This window comes from Peromyscus maniculatus, chromosome 4 (assembly GCF_049852395.1).
Source record: "Peromyscus maniculatus bairdii isolate BWxNUB_F1_BW_parent chromosome 4, HU_Pman_BW_mat_3.1, whole genome shotgun sequence".
NCBI classification, from domain to species: domain Eukaryota; kingdom Metazoa; phylum Chordata; class Mammalia; order Rodentia; family Cricetidae; genus Peromyscus; species Peromyscus maniculatus.
Genome location: NC_134855.1, coordinates 1322486 through 1344462, shown reverse-complemented (window position 1 = coordinate 1344462; position 21977 = coordinate 1322486). Strand labels below are relative to the sequence as shown.

At 38.4% G+C, this 21977-nt stretch overlaps 1 protein-coding gene and 1 long non-coding RNA gene across 10 annotated transcripts in view; one reads left to right on the top strand and one right to left on the bottom strand.

The window, feature by feature from the left end:
- Nr6a1 (nuclear receptor subfamily 6 group A member 1) overlaps positions 1 to 21977 on the bottom strand; it is a 204643-nt gene that overhangs the window by 114955 nt on the left and 67711 nt on the right. The gene's annotated exons all lie outside the window — the stretch shown is intronic.
- On the top strand, positions 1539 to 20390 carry LOC121828553 (uncharacterized). Of its 4 annotated transcripts, none has more exons than XR_013050274.1 (5): positions 1539 to 6011; positions 8284 to 8350; positions 8584 to 12741; positions 17211 to 17398; positions 20033 to 20390. It is a non-coding gene; the product is annotated as an uncharacterized LOC121828553 (long non-coding RNA). The 4 variants fall into 4 exon arrangements; XR_013050273.1 differs by having other exon boundaries at positions 14669 to 17398; XR_013050275.1 differs by having other exon boundaries at positions 8584 to 17398; positions 20060 to 20390.

The window sequence follows — 21977 nt, the reverse complement described above, 5'->3', positions numbered from 1 at the left end:
ACACTAAGTCCAGACAGAGAATATCACAACTCAGAATACTGCTGACAACTTGTGTTCTCCCAGGCATTTTCTTCCCCCAATAAATGTAGCCATTATTCTGTTCTCTACCACCTAGTATTAACACTGTCTATTTTTGAACTTTAATGATACAAGTGTGTCATGGTATATGTATGGTATGTGCTTTTTAGCTCTGCCCTAAATGTGTATAAATTCAAGGAAGCCTGCTTTCTACAGGCAAAAAGCAATCAGTGTTTCCTACTCTCACCTTACGCCTGACAAACCAAACAGCTAAAGTTACATGTACATGCTCACATCTTTCTTAGATAAAGGAAACATTATTTAGAACCAGAATGACCAATTCTGGAAGTTGTCTTATAACTGCCTTCCTGTATTATACTAGTTGTTATAGTTCTGACACTCCACAAATTGTCAATTCTGGGCAAATCAGAAGAGGTGGCTAAAGAGGCAAAACTACAAGCAAATTAGCATATTTTAGAATTGATGAGAAATCCCATGAACGTTAAGTCAAGCGATCAATCTTGTGGACTGGATACTGTTAGCTTACTTACAAAGTAAACAAAATACTAAACTCAATGAGCAAATGCAATTAGTGGATTGTAATTTATCTGTTTCAGAAGCAATGCTTCCCGAAGAGTAGAGCATCTTCTTCTTTTTTTTTTTTTTTTGGTTTTTCAAGACAGGATTTCTCTGTGTAGTTTTCGTCTGTCCTGGACCTCGCTCTTCTTGGGGAAAAGAGAATCTTAATTCATCTCCAGTACCTATGCATTATGTAATCCTCACAGAGGGTATGTAGTAAGTGCTGTGTATAGCTTGGGAGCATTTCCCTTGTCTAAAAGACAAAAAACAAAAAACACACACACACAAAAGGAAAGAAGAGAGAAATTGATTTGGGCGGCAAGATGGCTAAGCAGGTAAAAGGTGCTTGCTACCAAGCCTAACAATCTGATTTCAAGCTTGGAACTCGTATGATAAAAGAACCTCCCATGGTATGAGATTTTATCTTCTATTTCCCTTTCTAACATCCAAGAAAAAAAAAATACTGGAAAAGTCTTTAATCTAAAATATACCTTGACTTTTGTGTGCCAGTCTTTAAAGGGTATTCCAAAATACTTCCAATTTCATGAAAATATGGTGACTATACAATAATTACCATGCACATTCAACAACTGTATTTTCCTGATACAATTACTATTTTACTTTTTGAAGTAGAAATTACATATGACAAGATGAACTATCTTAAGTTTTTGTCTGATGGATTTTCACACCTGTATACTCCCACATAACCACTACCCACATCCATGTACACAGTTCCTCCATAACATTCCTCTCCAAAACCTGTCTACTCAATGACCTTGAATAGGCATTATTATTCCCATTGGGTGTTCCTTTCATTGTTTTGACTGTCAACATCAACTTTAATCATATATATTTTAGTTAACCTGGCCTCATTATAAGAAGGGAGTCTCACGGGGGGGGGGGGGGGGGGGGGGGATGCACGCCTTTAATCCCAGCGCTCAGGAGGCAGATGAATCTCTGAGTTTGAGACCAGCCTGGTCCACGGAGTGAGGTCTAGGACAGCCAGGGATACACAGAGAAACCCTGTCTCAAAAACAAAACAAAACCAAGACTCCAAAATACAATTTTTATACAGTATTAAGTATTAATTTTAATACAGTATTAAGAAAGCCCCACGGGCAGTGGTGGTGGATGCCTTTAATCCTAGCACTGGGGAGGCAGAGCCAGGTGTGAGTTCAAGGCCAGCCTGGTCTACAATCACTTTACATATAAAAAAGTCACTAGTCATACAAATTTAGTTTTATACATAATTGCAAGAAAACATAAAAAAGGGAGATGTGCTTGATATAACCACACTGCCTTGCTCCCTATATCCAATATCTATACCACCAGGCATCAAAAAGTACTATTAAAGCCATAAAAAAGATAGGAACAAAACTCATCAGTAGTTGGTACTCATGGCAATTAAATAATGAGCTGGTGAGAATCTTAAGTTGGATGTCAGTTTAGGAAAAGTCCTTTCAAGCCACCAGATGTGTTTTGGTTCCTATCTCTTTCATGGTTTTAATAATATTTTTTTTTCACAATTATTTTTTGTTTGATGATTTGTAGTGTTGGGGGGGGGCGCTCCAAATGAGGACTTCACCCATGCCAGATCAGTACTTATCTGTGAGATACAACTTTGGCCCAGAAAATACATTTATTTTACTGTTTTTTTTTTTTTTTAAAATGTATCTTAGGTAGAGCTAGAGTAACACAGCACTTCCCTCACATGCACAAGGCTCTAGGTTCACTGCTCTGCACTGGGTGAGGAAAGGGTACTTATTTTAACTGTGTAATGGATTTACTACTTTTTTTGTTTTGTTTTTAAAGACAGGGTTTCTCTGTGTAGCCCTGGCTGCTGTGGATCTCACTCTGTAGACCAGGATGGCCTCAAACTCACAGAAATCCACCTGCCTCTGCCTCCAGAGTGCTGGGACTAAAGGCGTGTGTCACCACTGCCTGGCAGATTTACCACTTTTTGAGTATTTTGCCTTAACGTATGTCTGTGCACCTCATGTGTGCTTGTTACCTGAGGAAGCCAGAAGATAGCATTTGGATTCACTAGAGTTATAGATGTTGACTGTGAGCCACCATGGATTGATTCTCTGTAAAAACAGCCAGTGCTCTTAGCCACTGAGCAACCTCTTCAGCCCTATGGCTTTACATTCTTAACTCATATACTCAGTTTAACTGAACAGTTACTGGTACAGTAACCTGGTACAGTTACTCAAAAGAGCTGGTCACTGAAAATAGACAGCCTAGGAATTAATTTGACACAGAAAAGAAAAAGATCCGATTAATTTGACACAGAAAAGAAAAAGATCCGATTCCTATGGGTTTGGAAATTTTTAAATAATACCTCAAACATATAAAATCCATGTTAACTATGGGATAGAAAAGCCAGGTGGTCCTTAGAGAATTTGGACAGATGCTAAAGTGTGTGTTCCATTTGAAGAACAGAAACCAATTTGCCATCTTATAGTGTCCTGGCCTACTTACTTCCTCTTACTATTGTGCCAAATAACAAAATGTTCCAAGCTACTGAGTTTATGAAAGATCGATTACTTTTAATTGTGTTGGGAGGGTGTGCAGGTGTCAGAGTAGCCTGGAGCAGGAGTTAGCCACCTAAATTAGAACTCAGGTTCTCTGCAAGAGCAGTATGTGCTCTAATTGCTCAGCCATCTCTCTAGTCCTAACCACTTAGTTTAAATTTCCAATTTCTACCCTTCCTTTAGCAAAACAACCACTATCTTATTTCTTAATTTAATTTTATTTAGTGTGTGTGCCACATATTGTATATAAATATGTGCCATGTATGTGCACACATACAAATTTGTGAATGGGGAGAGTGGTATTTATGTCATGGCACAGTGATCAAACACCAACTTGCAGGAATTAGCTCTTTCCATCACATGAACTTCTGGGATTGAACACAACCATCAGGTTTGGCAGCAAGCACTCTTACCAATGGAGCCATCTTGCTGGCCCATCAAACCAGAAACTTGGGAGGCTCTTGTTTTACTCCTTCCCAGTACTGAATCAGACACTATTCAGCAGGCTTCTTTCTGACATTGCATTGAAGTAACACCTTCATTCAGCCTAACTTAAAACTAGAATTAGAGTCACAGCACAAGATCACTTCCAAAGATTAAGTTCATGCAAATATTGTGTAATTCCTCATTTGGCAATTTCTTTTAGAAGATGTAATTATGAAAAGTAGAGTTGCCGGGCGGTGGTGGCGCATGCACTTGGGGAAGCAAAGGCAGGCAGATCTCTGTGAGTTCGAGGCCAGCCTGGTCTACAAAGCGAGTTCCAGGAAAGGCACAAAACCAAAAAAAAAAAAAAAAAGAAAGACAGAAAGTAGAGTTACAAGCTAATTAATGACTGATGTCTGTAATTAGTATAAAACTTGGTGAAGTCAATATCTATTTTTCCAGGAACCATGCTTCTAGTTCTATGCTATAGAGAAGGTGAAGACTGGCTGGCAGCAACAGTATCCCATCTGCAAGCTACTCCTACCAGACAGAGACCAGCAGCAACAAAGTTTTATTACCTGACTCCCCAGCAAAGTGATAGATGAGTTCTTAAACTTAGTAATTCAAGTTGCTTTCAAAATTCTGTGTTTTGCCGCGCAGTAGTGATGTACACCTTTAATCCCAGCACTTGGGAGTTAGAGGCAGAGGCGGGCAGATCTCTGTGAGTTCGAGGCCAGCCTGGGCTACAGAGGGAGTTCCAGGACAGGCTCCAAAGCTACACAAAGAAGCTGTCTCAAAAAAACAAAAAATAAAAATATTTTGTTTTATATGTAAATATTTTTGGAGATAGTCCATACCTTTGCATAGGGTTTTCAATTATGCTACCTAACTTAACAACTTGACTTACCTCATCACAATAAATGAGGTTGGTACCTATATTCTCACTTTACAGATTAAAGAAAATGGAATGTGTGAGAGAAGAAAACCTTCCTAATAAAGTGATAAAGCATTAATTTAAAATGTCTTCAAAAGATGCATACATGCTGGGAGTGATGGTATTCTCCTTTAATCCCGGCATTGATGAGTTTGAAGCCAACCTGGCAAACACAGCAAGTTCCAGCCTAGCCAGAGCTACACAGTGAGACCCCCATCTCAAAAACACACACACATGCATATATAATGCTAATGCAAGGCTATTCACATGCATATATAATGCTAATGCAAGGCTATTCTGACTGAAGACAGAAGTTTTTATGTTATGTATGTGGACTAAAAAAAAACTCCTAGGCAAAACATTCAGTTTTATTTAATAACATATAAAGGGTGGCTATAATTGATTTTAATAATGTAAATCAACTGGGCAGTGGTGGCTCATGTCTTTAATCCCAGCAATCAGGAGGCAGAGACAGAAGGATCTCTGGAAGTTCCAGGCCAGTCTGGTCTACAGAGCAAGTTCCAAGATCGCCAGTGCTACACTGAGAAATCCTGTCTCAAATAACCAAAAAAGAAAAAAAAGTAAATCATTTTGAAATAGCAGGAAAATACTGGAAGCTATAAATAGAGGTTATAAGAGGTTTTTACATCTGCTATGTTAGTTCTCACAACTATCTATGAAGTATATATTATCATAATCTCTAGTTTATAGAGGACACACAAATAGAGATGATATATAATTCCCCTAACTCTACAAATTGAGTGTTCTCCCACAATCTGTTCTCTTTATATGATCATATTGCTTTTGCAAACATGTAACATGAAAAATTTAAACTACAGTCATTTTAAAAGAAAGGAAAACCAAATATTCGTCCAATTTGGAAAAGTCTATTATAACACACTTCAGTTGTTCTATTTTGTATAAGTCAAGAGCAGTGATAGGAAAGAACACAGCAATTAAACATGCATTTTTGAATATATGACCATATTTAACTTACAAAGTTGTATATGCAGTAAGTGCTATTTTTTGCACATTTTAAGCAGAAGATAACTGAAATCTGAGGCTACTATCACTACCCATCAGTGTGTGCACACTCCTTTTCTAGACTGTCCTGTCAATGCCTTTCTCCTCCATTGGAGTTCTTTTCCTTCTGTCTAGTGAAAATCCAACTAAGCCTTCTAAAACCAGATGAGATACTATCTGCTTAGATACAGCATTTCTAGCACTTCAAGGCAAAATTAACACTCATTTTTCCACCAGCATGCAGGTTATTTATTGTCTTTGTCGTCTGCTATATGTATCTCACCTAGATGATACTGGGCTTGTGATGTCAAGGGCTGTAATAAAGGAGCAACGGTCCCGAAGGTTCTACAGCTTTAGTCAGTAAAGGGCACAACAGTAACCAGCATTTTGACTAAGGGATGCCTAGGAGTCATGCTGACATCATTTTTAAAACAAACATTTGTCCTCATGTGAATGACCCCAAATGTTTCTGGCAATGTTCCCTGCACAAAATGTGAAAAGTAAGTAGAAAGGCTACTATCTCATACAGCAACTCTCTACTATGTATCACCCAGCCATACTATTTCACTGAGTTTCTACTACTTGTTTCTCCCAATTTCAAGTGGCCCAGAAAGCCTCTAGAAATATTCACAATGCCTTGTGGGGGTTGGGGCAGTGGGGTGGGGAAAGAATGTGTGTTTGAGTATTCCAGGTATCATTAGAAAAGAAAGGAGGTGAGTGAAATTATAATGGTGTGGTAATGTCTGACAAACTCAAAACCAGTTTAAACTAAGAATTAAACATTGAAACCAAGTTAGTAAATGTTTAGCTATGTAACTAACTGTTAGATAAGGTGACCTTTAACTTTTTAACTTCTTCGGAGTACATCACTGCATAAATCCCTTAGGCAAATTCATTTTAAAAGACCCAACGGGAGGCTGTGGAGATGATTCAGTGCTAGCTGCACCTCCAGAGGGTGGGAGTTTGGTCCCCAGCAATTAAGGCGGGTAGCTCACAACCATGTCTAGCACCAGGCATGCAATGAAATAATTTTTTTTAAATAAAAATTAAAAACTCCATGGGCACCTGTGCATGAGCATGTACACACACACTTTAAAAAAAATTAACAATAACAATAAAAAGGGGAAAATAACCAATGTGTACCTTAAAAGTGAAGAAACTAAAATTAAAGGCTTATATTTTTATTTATTTATCTATTTGTATTTTATGTATACATTTGTCTGTGTGAGGGTGTCTCTGGAACTGGAGTAACAGTTGTGAGCTGCTATGTGAACCCGGGTCCTCTGGAAAAGTAGTCAATGCTCTTAATCACTAAGCCATTTCTCCAGGCCAAAATAAAAGGCTTAAAGCAAATTGAAAGAATAAGGACAATAAAGACCTTTAAATGATGAAAAGCTGGGTGTGGAGGCAGAGGTAGGTAGATCTCTTGAGTTCAAGGCCAGCCTGGTGTACAAAATGAGCTCAAGGACAGCCAGAACTAACTACACAGAGAAACTCTGTGGGGGGAGGAGGGGGAGGGAGGGAGAGAGGGAGCGAGGAAGAGAGGGAGAGGGGGGGGAGAGGGAGAGAGAGGAGTAGAGAGGGAGAGAGGGAGGGAGAGGGGGAGAGAGGGAGAGAGGGAGGGGGGGAGAGGGAGAGAGAGGAGTAGAGAGGAAGAGAGAGAGGGAGAGAGAGGGGGAGAGAGAGAGAGAAAGGAAGAAAGAGGGAGGGAGGGATCTTAAATGAAACAGAAAATATCTTTACACATTCAAAAACCCTGCCTTACACTCTTCCTACAGAGATATAAAAGGGATTCTCAGAGTGCTAACACTGAAGAATAGTGGATTTTATTTTTTGTAGTTTGGTGCAACTGAAATCACTATTTCTGATTATCTGTTCAAAATAATATAAAGCTTGCCAACTCTTACCAGACACAGGAAAAGACCATTTAAAACAAATATGATAAAAAGTTTTAAAAATACTACACAGGAAGAGACTTGATTACATTCATTTCTTTATGCTTACATATCACAACATAAACTCTGCAAAGCCTCTAAGTGGTAAGCTTAGAATGTCAACAGTTCTCATTTTTCTCTCAAGAAGTGCCATTTGGCTACTTTAAAAAGTGAATTTGAGCCGGGCGGTGGTGGCGCACGCCTTTAATCCCAGCACTCGGGAGGCAGAGGCAGGCGGATCTCTGTGAGTTCGAGGCCAGCCTGGTCTCTAAAGCGAGTTCCAGGAAAGGCGCAAAGCTACACAGAGAAACCCTGTCTCGAAAAACCAAAAAAAAAAAAAAAAAAAAAAAAAAAAAAAAAAAAAAAAAAAGTGAATTTGAGCCGGGCAGTGGTGGCGCACTCAGGAGGCACAGCCAGGCGGATCTCTGTGAGTTTGAGGCCAGCCTGGGCTACAGAGTGAGTTCCAGGAAAGGCACAAAGCTACACAGAGAAATCCTGTCTTGAAAAATCCAAAACCAAAATCAAAACAAAACAAACAACAACAACAACAAAAAAAAAAAACAAATTTGAGCCAGGTGGTGGTAACGTAGGCCTTTAATCCCAGCATTTGAGAGGCAGAGGCAGGCGGATGTCAGCCAAGGCTACATGTGAGATTCTGTGAGGAATAAAAAAAGGAAGAAAGGAAGAGAGGAAAGGAAAAAGAAAGTCAGTTAATAAATAATAAAAATAACTATCCAAAACAAAGGCCAGATATATCTGACATTTTAGTTACTCTCTGCATTCGTTTTAAGATTTTTACTAATTATGTATATGTGTGGGTATGTGCATGTGACTCTAGGTGCCCATGAAGGTTTGAGGTGATGGATCCCTTGCAACAGGAACTGGGAGTTACAGGTGGTTATAAGGTAAGTTCTCTTCGAGAGTAGTACAGGTTCTTGGCTGCTGACCCATCTTTCCAGCTCCACTCTCTGTACTAGAGTATAAATAGAATTTTGTTCTTTCAATAGGGAAAATAATTCAAGGGGCACCAGTAGTACTTCTGTGGTAATTTAGTGGCCCATGATTCTCAGCCAGGCAGTTTTGTTTTCATCTTTTCCTCTGAAACATATGGCTTTAGACCTATTTTCTATTATTACAGGCAAACAAGAAGGATTTACTTGTTTGATTAAGCTCTGTAGTGAAGGTTCTACCTGAGTTATGAGCAAGTCCTGTGGTGGGCAGGAGGAACCAGTACAACAATGAGCATAGAACCACAAGTTCACTGTTCAAGTTCTGGCTATGTGACTCTGGGTAAGTCAGGGATTTCTCAGGGAAACATGGGCTGGAGTTAAATAGACAAACCCTACTACATAGCAGTCCCCAATGTATGTTACAGTCTTTCTGGTTCTTGTACCCTTATAATTAAAATATTACTATAAAATTGGAAAATAACATTTTCAGAATGATAGTCCACTGAAAATCATTTGCACAGATGTCCATTTGAGTCAGCAGTACAAATGGCAATCTTACAACCCTGCAGCTCAACACCTCTTTGTTGTATGTAAAGTAACATCACAATTTAAGCATACTCAACTTGAAACCTTGGAAACAGTGAGAGAGACCCCACAGCAGTGGTGGAACTACTCACTGGTCCTTAGAATATGAGAGCAAACCAAAGATGGGAAACCAAGCCAGCCTTAAGAGGACTCCATGGAACATTCAACGCTGTCGGTGAGTTTGGGATTAAAAAAGAAAAAACCACCGACCGTTGACTGTACCTTGGGATCCTTACAGACAACAAATTTCCTGATGCAAGGAATAGGCTGTATTGTCACATCATATGACATCACGTGAAATAGTCCTATGGCCTGTTCTTTAAAGGGAATCAGCAACTTTTTAAAAGCTTCCATGTATTTACATTATTCATTGTTGGTTTTTTGTAATATTTTGATAACCAAATGCTTCATTTTAACAATTTATGAAGAATGCCATCAGAGGACCAAATGCACTCAAATGTGCCATTCTAGTGAGAAAAACAGCATGTATTAAAAATATCTATTTAGTATAATAATAAAATCTGGTTAAATATGTTATTCCCATTTCTTCCACATTCTTACAAGATTTTGCTTTAGGGGCGAGGAGAAGATTTAGTCAGCAAAAATAGCACAAAACTGTTCAATGTCTATACAACTTACATATTGTACCTGAAACTGCAATTATTATGGTTAGGATTTGACAGCCCCCATGAAAGCACCAGTTACTTTCTGCCGATTTCCATCTCCATGTGCTTATTTAAATATTTCCTAATTTCAAGCAAAAAGATACAGAATGAATTTTGGGTCACCCCCTAGCTATGTGACCCTAAGTATCCAAGCTTGCTTTTTCAAGTGTAGAAAGGAACAAGAGAAAGCCTATATATCACAGTTTTGATTTAATGAGATGTATGAGAGTAATTTGAATTATTTCTAGCCTATAGAAAATACTAGCTACATAAACAATTACTAAACTACAAACATAATCAATGCTACTTTATCTTGAAAAGAAGTACTTATTATACTTCTCAATTCGAAACAAAAGATGAATCTTTTGTTTTACAAAAGATGCTTTACAGACATCAACACCCCAGCCCATGTGATCAGAGCTACCCGTGAAATTCTCAGATGGCATGTTCCTCTTCATAACTTTTCGGTGTTGAAGGATTTCTTGCTCTGCAGTCGAGGTTATCTATATTTATGAGTCCTCAACCATACAAATGGTTGGTTACTAACACATAACAGACTTCAAAGAACCATTGTGGAAAGAAGACCCAGGAGATAGGGAAGACCAAGGCAATTTCATCAAATGGAAACACTGAAGGCTGCACTCAACATTCATTGCTGTCGGTGGGTTTGAATGTCAATCAACTCACTGATCAATGAATGCAAACTGCGGACCAAAAAAGCACAAGGAAGCAAAAGTACTCCCAGATAATCACCAGATAGATAATCACTGCTCCAGATAGGACTCCAATTTTGTAGCTAAAGCTTCTTTAGTTTCTTTGCTTCTAATATGAAGGAAGCTCTATAATTGCTAGTACTTTTTGTTTCTTTCTCAATCATAATAAGTTTGAGGAAATTGTACTATTACAGGCAAAATGAATAATATGCTATTAACATCATATTTAAAAACAATGCTTTCGCTGGGCAGTGGTGGTGCACGCCTTTAATCCCAGCACTCGGGAAGCAGATCTCTGTGAGTTCGAGGCCAGCCTGGGCTACAGAGTGAATTCCAGGACAGGCTCCAAAGCTACACAGAGAAACCCTGTCTCAACACCGCCCCCCCCCCCAAAAAAAGAAAGAAAACAATGCTTTCATAATTTTTAAATTAAAAAGAAACACATGTTCATTATTTTAAAATTCAAGTACATGAAATAAAATTGAAAATCTATTCTCATGTCAAATGCATTCCCCTTCTGTGAAAACCACTTAAGAACATCCATTTGGTAGTATTACAGTAAAGACAATGAGGTAAAATGTTATTCCCTTGCAGACTTATCTACATGTAAAACTGAGAACAACTAACTTTGGGGAAGTTCAATGGTAACAAATTGAGCTCAGTGCTTTTTAATTTACCTTTTCACTCAGCTATATACACTTAACAAACAACATTTAGCATCATTTGGGGGAGCGGGGAGCCAGATCTTATGTATCCCACATTGGGTAGCTGAAAATGGCCTTGAACTTCTGATTCTCCTGCCTTACCCTTTCAAGTGCTGGGATTACAAATGTGTACCACCAAGCCTGGTGTATGTGGTGCTGGAAGTTGAACTAAAGGCTTTGTGTATGATAGACAAGCACTCTACCACCAATAACTACAGCTCGTGTGTGTGTGTACGTATGTGCATGTACATATGTTAGTGAATGTATAACCCAGAAGTAGGTGTCAGGCATATTCCTCAATCACTCTCCACTCTATTGTCAAACCTGGGGCATACCTATTCTGCAAAACTAGAAATCAACCAAGTTCCAGAAATCCTCCTATCTCCACTTTATTGGTAATGAAAGTATAGGTCCCTACAGCCTTTCCCAGCTTCTACAAGGGTACTGGGAAGCAAACTCATGTCTTCATGCTTACATGATACCTAATAAGCCATCTCCCTGTCCCCATCAATTCTTTCTCATTCTTTTGAATGATTATATGTCTTATTATGAATACTCTGGTTTTTATGGTTCAAATACATCTAAAAAAAATCTCTTGACCAAAACTATGAGGCCCATCTAGTCTTACCTTTGGAAAATACATTCTTAAAATAAGAAAAACAACTAAGTGAGATGGGAAAGACCCATTTTATGGTAGCAAAAATTAAAATATAATATCAGCTCTCCAAATTTCATAATGAAGATGAGCCACCAAATCTTTCCTACTAATGAAATAAAAACATGAGCCTTATTTGCAAGTCATACAAACTTAAGTCTAAGAGAGAAACAGTCTTTTTTTTTAAAGATTTATTTATTTATTATGTATACAGTGTTCTGCTTGCATGTATCCCTGCAGGCCAGAAGAGGGAGCCAGATCTCATCACAGATGGTTGTAAGCCACCATGTGGTTGCTGGGAATTGAACTCAGGACCTCTGGCAGAACAACCAGTGCTCTTAACCTCTGAGCCATCTCTCCAGCTCCGAGAGAAACAGTCTTGTCAATTTAGCTTTCTTCTCATAGACAGGATGGAAAGGAGAGAATATAGTTGTACTAAAACAAGAAATCAAAAAGAGAAAGAATTAATAACAAGAAAGCAGAGAGGGCCGGGCGATGGTGGCGCACGCCTTTAATCCCAGCACTTGGGAGGCAGAGGCAGGCGGATCTCTGTGAGTTCGAGGCCAGCCTGGGCTACCAAGTGAGTTCCAGGAAAGGCGCAAAGCTACACAAGAGAAACCCTGTCTCGAAAAACCAAAAAAAAAGAAAAAAAGAAAGAAAGCAGAGAAAGTATGAGGTTCAAAGACAGTGTTTCCGAAACCTGGCTGTGTACCATAATCATCTAGTATTGCTGTTAAAAATGGACATTCCTCAGTATTTATCATAGATCAGAAATGAGGCCTTATTAGTGTATATTTTGATAAGCTCATTGGGTGACTTCTCAAATATTGGAGGCTTGCCTAAAGTAAAGTAAATGCACTAGTAAAATATTGGCTACTTATCCCCTGTAGACACGTTTCATGCTGCCCACTTTCTAACTATTGCCTGATATGTCTTCCACCACTCTTCAAGGTGCATAAAACCCTGGCATTGCTATGAAGTAGCTCACTCCAAAACACATCAGATTATCTGGAGTTTTACAATGGTAGGTACACTTGCGTTTATGTCTTCACAAAACATGAAGGCCCTAAGGAATGAAGAAGGTTAAAATTCAGATTGTGTCACCTAACAACTTTTGATATAAATGAAAAGCGTTGGTCTGGCAGGAAAAGTGCTTGCTATTTAAGCCTGATGGCTTATGTTTAACTCCCAGAACGCAAATGATTGAGAGAACCAAATTCTGCAAGTTGTCCTCTGAACTCCACTGCTGTGGAATATTTGTACACTGTGGAATATTTGTACATGTATATTTGTACACTGTGGAATATTTGTACATGTATTGCCATGACTGGTATAATAAAAGCTGAATGGCCAATGACTAGGCAGGAGAGATAGGCAGGACTTCCAGAGAGAGAACACTGGAAAAAAAAGAAAACAGAGTCACCCGCCAGATGGAAAGGAAGCAGGATGAGTACAGAGTAAAGGTAACCAAGTCACATAAAAAAAGCAGATTAAAAGATATGGGTTAACTTAAGTTATAAGAACTAGTTAAAAATAAGCCTAAACTGAGGTAGAGCTTTCCTAAGTCTCCATGTCATTTTTTGGTGAGTTTTCTTAGTGAGCAGGTGGCCCAAAGAAAAATCTGTGTACACATGGCATCCAACATAGTGGCTCAAATATCCATATAGGGTCTGAGAAAGCAGTCTCTTGGCTACACAGAGAGCAGCACACAGAGACACTTTTAAGAGGCACTGCTGTGCAGGTGAGCACTTGAGCAGCAAGCACTGGATATAAACTCCTACAGACACAAAAAATTCCCAGAGATGGGAAAGGTGAAATCCAGCTCTGGGATGGTACCCATCAACATGAAACTAGGTTCTCACAGAACTGAGGGGGGCGGAGGCAGCCACCAGCACAGAGCTGCCCAAGGTAGCCTAGCAGTTTAAGATTCGGCTCACATGGTCAGAGGAGGCTGTAGACACACACACACACACACACACACACACACACACACACACACACACACACAAGCAAAAAAAAAAAAAAAAAAAGTAGAAGAAAGAAAGAGGTTAGAGATTTAGCTCAGTGGTAGAGCACTTGCCTAGCAAGCACAAGGCCCTGGGTTCGGTCCTCAGCTCTGAAAAAAAAAAAAAAAGGAAGGAAGGAAGGAAGGAAGGGAGGGAGGGAGGGAGGAAGGAAGGGAAGGGAGGGAGGGAGGGAGGGAGGAAGGAAAGAAGGAAGGAAGAGAGAGAGAGAGAGAGAGAGAGAGAGAGAGAGAGAGAGAGAAAGAAAGAAAGAAAGAAAGAAAGAAAGAAAGAAAGAAAGAAAGAAAGAAAGAAAGAAAGAAAGAAAGAAAGAAAGAAAGAGAAGAGGGAGGGAGGGAGAGAAAGGAAGGAAGGAAGGAAGGAAGGAAGGAAGGAAGGAAGGAAGGAAGGAAGGAAGGAAGGAAGGAAGGAAGGAAGGAAAGAAGGAAGGAAGGAAAGAAGGAAGGAAGGAAGGAAGGAAGGAAGGAAGGAAGGAAGGAAGGAAGGAAGGAAGGAAGGAAGGAAGGAAGGAAGAGAGAGCAAGAGAGAGAAAGAAGAGCCAGGTCAAGGCCAACAAAACCTCTGAACAGGTTACAGTGTGTTTAAAACATACTTAGGTGCTAAAGAAAGAAAAAGAAAATGGGAATAGACAATCATAGAAAGAGAAATAAAGTTTAAAAATAATAAAGTCTTTAAAGAAAGAGAAAAGTGATATAAAAAGAATAAGCAACATGAGGATGAAAAATACATAGGGATGTCTGGATCCTGCAGGGCGCACTGTTGACTTTCAATTTTTAAAATGCTAATGTATAAAAAAACGATAGCTGCTAAAAGGCATTGGATTGTGGAAACTGCTAAATTAAACCAACCTATATATTTTAACAACATCTTAACTTCAAAATGAAGTAAAAAAATATGTTGCATTGGGTTATGCCTTTGTTTCCACAGGAAACAAAAAGTTATGGTTCTCTTCAAAATTAATGAAGATAAAATCTGATTGGGAGAGATCTCCCGAAAATCTTGACTATAAACATTAAAAAATAAACAAAAAAACAAGACTACATGAGAGATGTCATATATGCTGATCCCTCTCCTATGGGAAGAAACTGGATGAAACTTTGATGAAACTGGAGAAACATGATAAATCTAGTTGGCTACAGAATCCTCCTATCTTATTATTACATTCCAGCCTTTGTAGTGATATTTTGTTTGTACTTTAACAAATAAATCTTGCCTGAAAATCAGAGTGCGGAGCTAGCCACTAGAAGCCAGGCAATGTTGGCACACACCTTTAATCCTAGCACTTGGGAGGAAGAAACTGGAAGTGATATGGCTGGGCAGAGAGAGGAAGAGTGATAAGGCGAGGTGGAGACAGGAGCTCAACACTTTCAGGCTGAGGATTCAGTAGAGGTAAGAAGTGTCTCTAGTGGCTGGCTCCTTGACTGATCTTTCAGCATTTACCCCATATATCTGGCTCCAGGTTTTTATTACTAAAACCAATTAGGATTCGTGTCTATGGCATGGATAGAGATTTGGTTATATAGTCCAAGCAGACTTATAAAGCCTTTGACCTACTCAAACATAAAAACAAAAAATCCTCTTTAGCTGACTTTACATACCATAATTCAATACTTGTGTTAATACAGATATATGTTACCTTTAAAAGTTTATGTGTTTTCAGAAAAAAAAGACCAGATACCAAAAAAGACAAGTAGCCTAGGTGATCCAGCCTCTCAGAATGCCTCTGTTGCAGTTTCCTCAAAATTCTGCATCCAGAACAACTTCAAAGCTGCTAACTGACATGGTCTAGCCACACAGACTGTCCAGCCAAGACTTCAGAAAAGCTCTACACTTTCCCATCACACAGAGACTAAACAAAAAATAATACAGCTAGCTCTCCCAGTACTTGATCATTACCCCAATTTTCATAGGATCCCCTAAAGATGCCGACACCCTGAGATAACAGGAAGCAATCTAGAGAATATGGCACTCACATTCTCAAGAAGAGGGGTGGATGGTTTTTGGTTGTTCAATGATTATGGATATTTATCATCATTTAAGGGGGTTGGTTACAAGTTGTTGGTCATGATCAGGGAAAAAACAGAACAAAGAAGATTAGATTCAGGGATCTCTTTCTAAAAGAAAAAGGGGAAATACAGTATAGAAATGATGGAATAAAAGGGTAGATTGTTGAGTCTACTTTCGAACAACCATTAGTTTCAAGTATTTTACATGGGTATGGATTTTTATATACTGACACAAATTTAAGGTTTTTTTTTATGCTGTATGTTATGTTTCTACTCTTGTTTAAGGTTTTGTACCTATGCAGCTCACTTAAAAATGTAAAGTTCTAGTCCTTAAAGCCATTATTATAAATCATTTAGGATAATTAAGAAATGCAGGTTAGTAGTTAGTCATCCATAACAATCAAACTTGCAGTCATGTTAGGTATGTCTTCAAGGTCATACATAAGATATATAAGATATATTTGTGATAGAGTGATAGTCTTCAAACACTTCACACACCTACAGAATATGGCATTTATGTTTTAATTAAATAAGGTTTTTTCATGACAGTGAGACACATCTGCTCCTGGCAGCACCAATTTACTTCAAGAAAAGATGATGGGCATCAAAGATATGGAGTTTGCTTTATGTCAAAGCTAGTCATTTGGGCAAGAAACTGCCCTTGCTTCAACTACTGACAGTATGCTGTCCAAACTGGACTAGCACGACACAGAAGAAAGCAACTGTCAAACTTTGAAAAGATAAGGTAGGACAGTCCTTCAAAATTCCTGCTTTACAGAAAAATCTGTCAGATATTCTAGACCTGTAGGCTGAAGATGGATGCCCAATGTTACAGAAGAACCTTGGGTGACTGTTCAGGAAGCCAGATGTCTCTGTCATTTCTATAGTTTTGGAAGTTACTTGCTCTGCACTTCCTTTTGACTCAGGTAATATTATATCCTTCTCCAGTCTTTGATGGGGTTAAAGACTAGATACTTACAGTTACAGCTTTGTTACCAGATTCAAAAAAGAAAAAACAGAAAACTCACAAAAGAGATGTAAAGGGCATAAGGTTGAGAGACATAAAAAGATAGTTTTGTGTTGGTAATACAAGTTAGCATAGAAAGTAAATTAGGTACAAAACTTTTGACTCACCAAGACAGAATAAATAATAGAATATTTTCTCTGAATTTGCCAAATACAGATAGACTGGATGTTGTAAATGTAATTCTTACCTAATAATTGTTATTTTTTGTTTGTTTGTTTTGTTTTTCCAGAGAGAGTTTCTCTGTGTAGCTCTGCGCCTTTCCTGGAATTCACTTGATAGCCCAGGCTGGCCTTGAACTCACAGAGATCCGCCTGGCTCTGCCTCCGGAGTGCTGGGATTAAAGGCGTGTGCCACCACTACCCAGCCTGATAATTGTTCTTATTGTAAATAGTTTTTTTACTGTGTTAAGTATTAAAACCTTCCCTTTTTTATATAGACAAAATAGGAATGTTGTGGGATACATGTACACTGTGAAGATGTATTCCTGTGATTGGTGTAATAAAAAGCTGAACAGCCAATAGCTAGGCAGGAGACTTCTGGGACTTCCAGGCAGAGAGAGAACACTGGGAAGAAGACAGAGACACCAGCCAGATGGAGAAGAAGGAGGATGAGTACAGAATAAAGGTAACTGAGCCATGTAAAAGAACATAGATTGTAGATTAAAAGATATGGGTTAATTTAAGTTATAAGAACTAGTTAGGGGGACTGGAGAGACGGCTCAGTGGTTAAGAGCTCTTCCAGAAGACCTGGACTCAATACCCAGTACCCACATAGTAGCTCACAGTTGTCTGTAACTCCAAGAACTGACACCCTCACACAGACAAATGTGCACATAAAATAAAAATTAATTAAAAAAAAACTAGTTAGAAACAAGTGTAAGCTAAGGCTGAGATTTCATAATTAATAATAAGTCTCCAAGTGGGTTTTTTTTTTTTTTTTGGTGAGCTGGTGGCCCAAAGAAAAATCCATCTACAGTCCACACATGTGCTGTGATAATTATGAGTTATTTTAATTTATACTATATACACATATGAAAACTATGTACAATATATGATTCTACTTGGATGAAATTCCTAGAATCCCTAGAAATTAACGAAGGTTTTTTTGTTTGTTTGTTTGTTTTTTTAAGAAATCTAAGAGCTTTCTTTCTGATATGCTGATAGATTGTGTGTCATTTCCTTCAATCTAGAATATCAGTAGGCTTAACTACATCAATACGGAATTCTCCTTCAACAGCCAAAATCTTATGTGGCTTTTCTTAGAAAAAATTAAATGCTAGATACAGTAGAGAAGACAATTATATGAGTTGAAGGATGTTTTCTAAAAATGGGACTCAAATAAATAGCTATATCATAGATAATTAGAACACAGGGAATTAAAGACACATCCTATATCTGCCATTATCACTGTGAGTGAAGCCATGTAAAAGAGCTTTGTAAACAGCACCTAGTACTGCCCAAAGTATCGTGGTCTCACATGGTGCCTCTAGAGCAGTGGTTCTCAACCTCCCTAATGCTGAGACCCTTTAATACAATTCCTCATGTTGTGGTGACTCTCAACCATAAAATTATTTTCATTGCTACTTCATAACTGTAACTTTGCTAGTTATGAACCATAATGTAAGTATCTGTGTTTAAGATGGTCTTAATATGGTCTTAGGTGACCCCTGTGAAAGGGTTAATCAACAACCCCAAGGGTTTAAAACTCAGGAGTTGAGAACCACTGTTTTATATGGATTCTCCACTTTCAGCAACACAGACACAATCCCTCCACTCACCAATCAGCAGAATATGTATATAAACTGTATAGAAAGAGATAAGCTATAATCCAGGGTTTGAAGGCAGCTTTTTCTACTCAGCCTGAATAGGATGTGTCATTAACTCTGGGTCCATCAGAAGAACCACGTACCAAATGTTCCTCAACAAGTTTGTGGTAGATTCTGTGTAGGGGAGGGCACAGGATACAGCTGTCTGAGTATAAGCTTCCAATGCAAAGTCTAGTAAGTGAGCTCACAAACCTTAAAACCATTTCACCAATGTTTTTTCCTTTAGATCCGTCCAACAGAACACAGGCATTTTTAAAGGTGTGGTTTAGGTGTAATTTACATACCACACAATTCATCCACTGTATACTCACAAAATTTATATTCATTTAGCTATGTAACTATTACCAAAATTTAAGAACAAACATTTCTATGACCCTATAAAAAAAAAACCATTTAGGCTTATTCCCAATCAATCCCCATTCTAATACCAGGCCACAATAATCACTAATCTGCTATCTCTCTAAGTATACATCATCTAAGTAGTTCATCTTAGTAGAATCACATGTGTATTAAATTATTTTTATGTGTATATAACACATACTGACGAGATTAATCATTTTGAAGCATGACTTTTATTGTGTTAAGGTTACAATGCAGTGTAACCATCACCACTGTCCACATCCAGAATTTATTTTATAACCCTAAGCTGGAAACTCATTAAACAATAACCACCTATTTCCACTATCCCCTAGGAAACTCTATCTGACCTTGTCTCTGAATTTTTCCTATTCTAGCTATTTTCAATATAAGGAACCACACAGTATTTTTGGTCTAATTTAAAAACTGACATCATTTCACTGTAAGAATTATTTAAGTTAGGCACAGCAGTACATACCTTGTAATCTCTAAACCTGGGAGGTGGAGGCAGAAAGACCAAGCACTCAGAGTCATCCTCTCCTACATAGCATGTCTGAAGTCAGCCTAGGCTACCTGTGTTAAAAGGCAAACACATTTCTAAAAATCTTATATATTTTGGATACAACTCCTTTAAAAGATACTTCATTTGCAAATATTTTCCCTCAGTTTGTACCTATCTTTCCGTTTTCTTAATGTCTTTTAATGCTGAGCTTTATATGTTAACATTAATATTGTGTGGTCATTCTCAATTACAGGATACAACAGTTTAAAATGTGTACTTTTTTTGCGTATTGGTGTTTTGCCTATATGTATGTCTGTGTGAGGGTGCCAAATCCCCTGGAACTGAAGTTACAGACAGCTGTGAGCCACCATGTGGTTGTGGCAAACTGAACCTGGGTCCTCTGGAACAGCAGCCAGTGCTCTTAACCTCTGAGTCATCTCTCTAGCCCAAGAATGTGTACTTTTAATCTTACAATAAGCTAAAGTTATGCTTCAAATTTTGAAAGCTAGCTGCATTACTTTTCAGAAAACACTTTTACTATTCCTTTACAAGTAACATTGTCTATTTTTCTCAGGGGCCTCCCTCTTCATTTTTCACTTAGGACCTATCACCACCTAGTGGACTGAGTAGGAATACACCAATGCATCACCACAGTGGCTCACCACTTCCGTTTCAGAACAAACCACTCGATGGAGTCTTCAGAATCAGAGAAGAGCTCCTGTATCTAAAAAATGCAGTTGGATAATTGTAACCACACAAAATACAAATATTTATACAAATAACAGATGCCATGTACTCAAGATAATGCATTGATTAAAGAAAAACAAAAATCTTTTGTAGGAAGCATGGCACTGGTGTTACAATAAGCTTTGGCTCCCAAAGATTAACCTAACAAAATAAATTTACCAAGCTTAATTCAACAAGATATGAAATTTATAACGCCTCATGACTACATGAAATATTTCCCCCAAGGTTATATGGCTCATTCAATTTTCAAACTCCAAACCACATCAACAAAGCATACATCAAGATGCATAAATTGTATTAAAACACTTGGACATTGTTCATAATAAAAGTCCTACCAGCTGGGCGGTGGTGGCGCATGCCTTTAATTCCAACATTCAGGAGGCAGAGACGGGTGGACCTCTGAGTTCGAGGCCAGCCTGCCTGGTCTATAGAGAGAGTTCTAGGACAACCAGGGCTACACAGAGGAACCCTATCTCGAAAAGAAAAAAAAAAAAAAAAGGTGTGGTGGCACATGCTTGCAATCATAGCATTTAGAAGGCTGATAAGAGGACTGTAAATTCCAAAGGAGTCCAGACGACACAGTGAGAGATTCTTTCTCCAAAAACTGAAAATGGGTCTAGACATGCCGTTGCACACCTTTAATCTCAGCACTTGGGAAGAAATGGCAGAAAGGCCATCCTGGTCTACATAGCAAGTTCTGGCCAGTTAAGGCTAGAGACCTTATTTCAACACAAAAAAATTTACTACAGATCTACAGCCATAAAAGCAAAGTAGCTATGACACTAGGGGCTAGGATTGTGGCTCAGTGGAAAAGTACTTACCTAATATAAGTAAATACATGAGTTCAAACCTCAGTAACACACACACACACACACACACACACACACACACACACACACACACACACAGAGTATGCTATAGACATGAAAACAGTCTGGACAATAGAATTTCTAATATCTGTATTTGTTCAAATATTTGTATGTGTAGTTTTTTTCTTTACTGCTGGGGATCAAACCCAGAGCCTTGTACATGCTAGGCAAGACCAAATAAGTTTTTGACAACTTTTTCTGAATTCCATAGGGAAAGAACACACAACTGGAAAAACAATGTCCATATAAAAAAATAAGTTACATGTTATCTCGTACCACACGCACAAATTAACATCAAATATGTAATACAAAGAAAAATTATAAAACTTTTAGAAGAAAACAGAGAAAGCTCATCTTGAATACCACCTGAGTAGACCGAAAAGCTTTTAGGAAATCGGTAAAGTACATCTTCAGGTGTGTCTGTGAGTATTTCTATGGAGGATTAACTGGGGGATGGAGGGGGAGAGGGAGAACTATTCTGAATGAGGGCACCAACACCAAATAGGTTAGGTGCTTAGATGGAATAATAGAGGAAAACTGGAAAAAATACTCGTAACTGAGGTACTGACTCTTTGCTTCATAGCTACAGTGAAGTAATAAGCTAATTAAATCTTTCCTCCTTGCTCAGTATTTGTCAGAGTGACAAAAAGTATGACTATCACAAAAAGTAAATACAGAAGAAGTGGGGTCACTGCTATCATGTGGCTCTTATGCCTTTGGAACTGGCTTGCAAGAGGAACAAACATCCAAGAGTCTGAAAAAGCTAACCAGACAGTGGTTCTGGCAGGAACTCAGAATTCTTATGTCAATAAAAATATAAAATGGTGATTCTGGTATTGAAAACAATACAGCATATATACACACACATATGTAACAATAATTGAAGAAAAAGAGGCCATACAT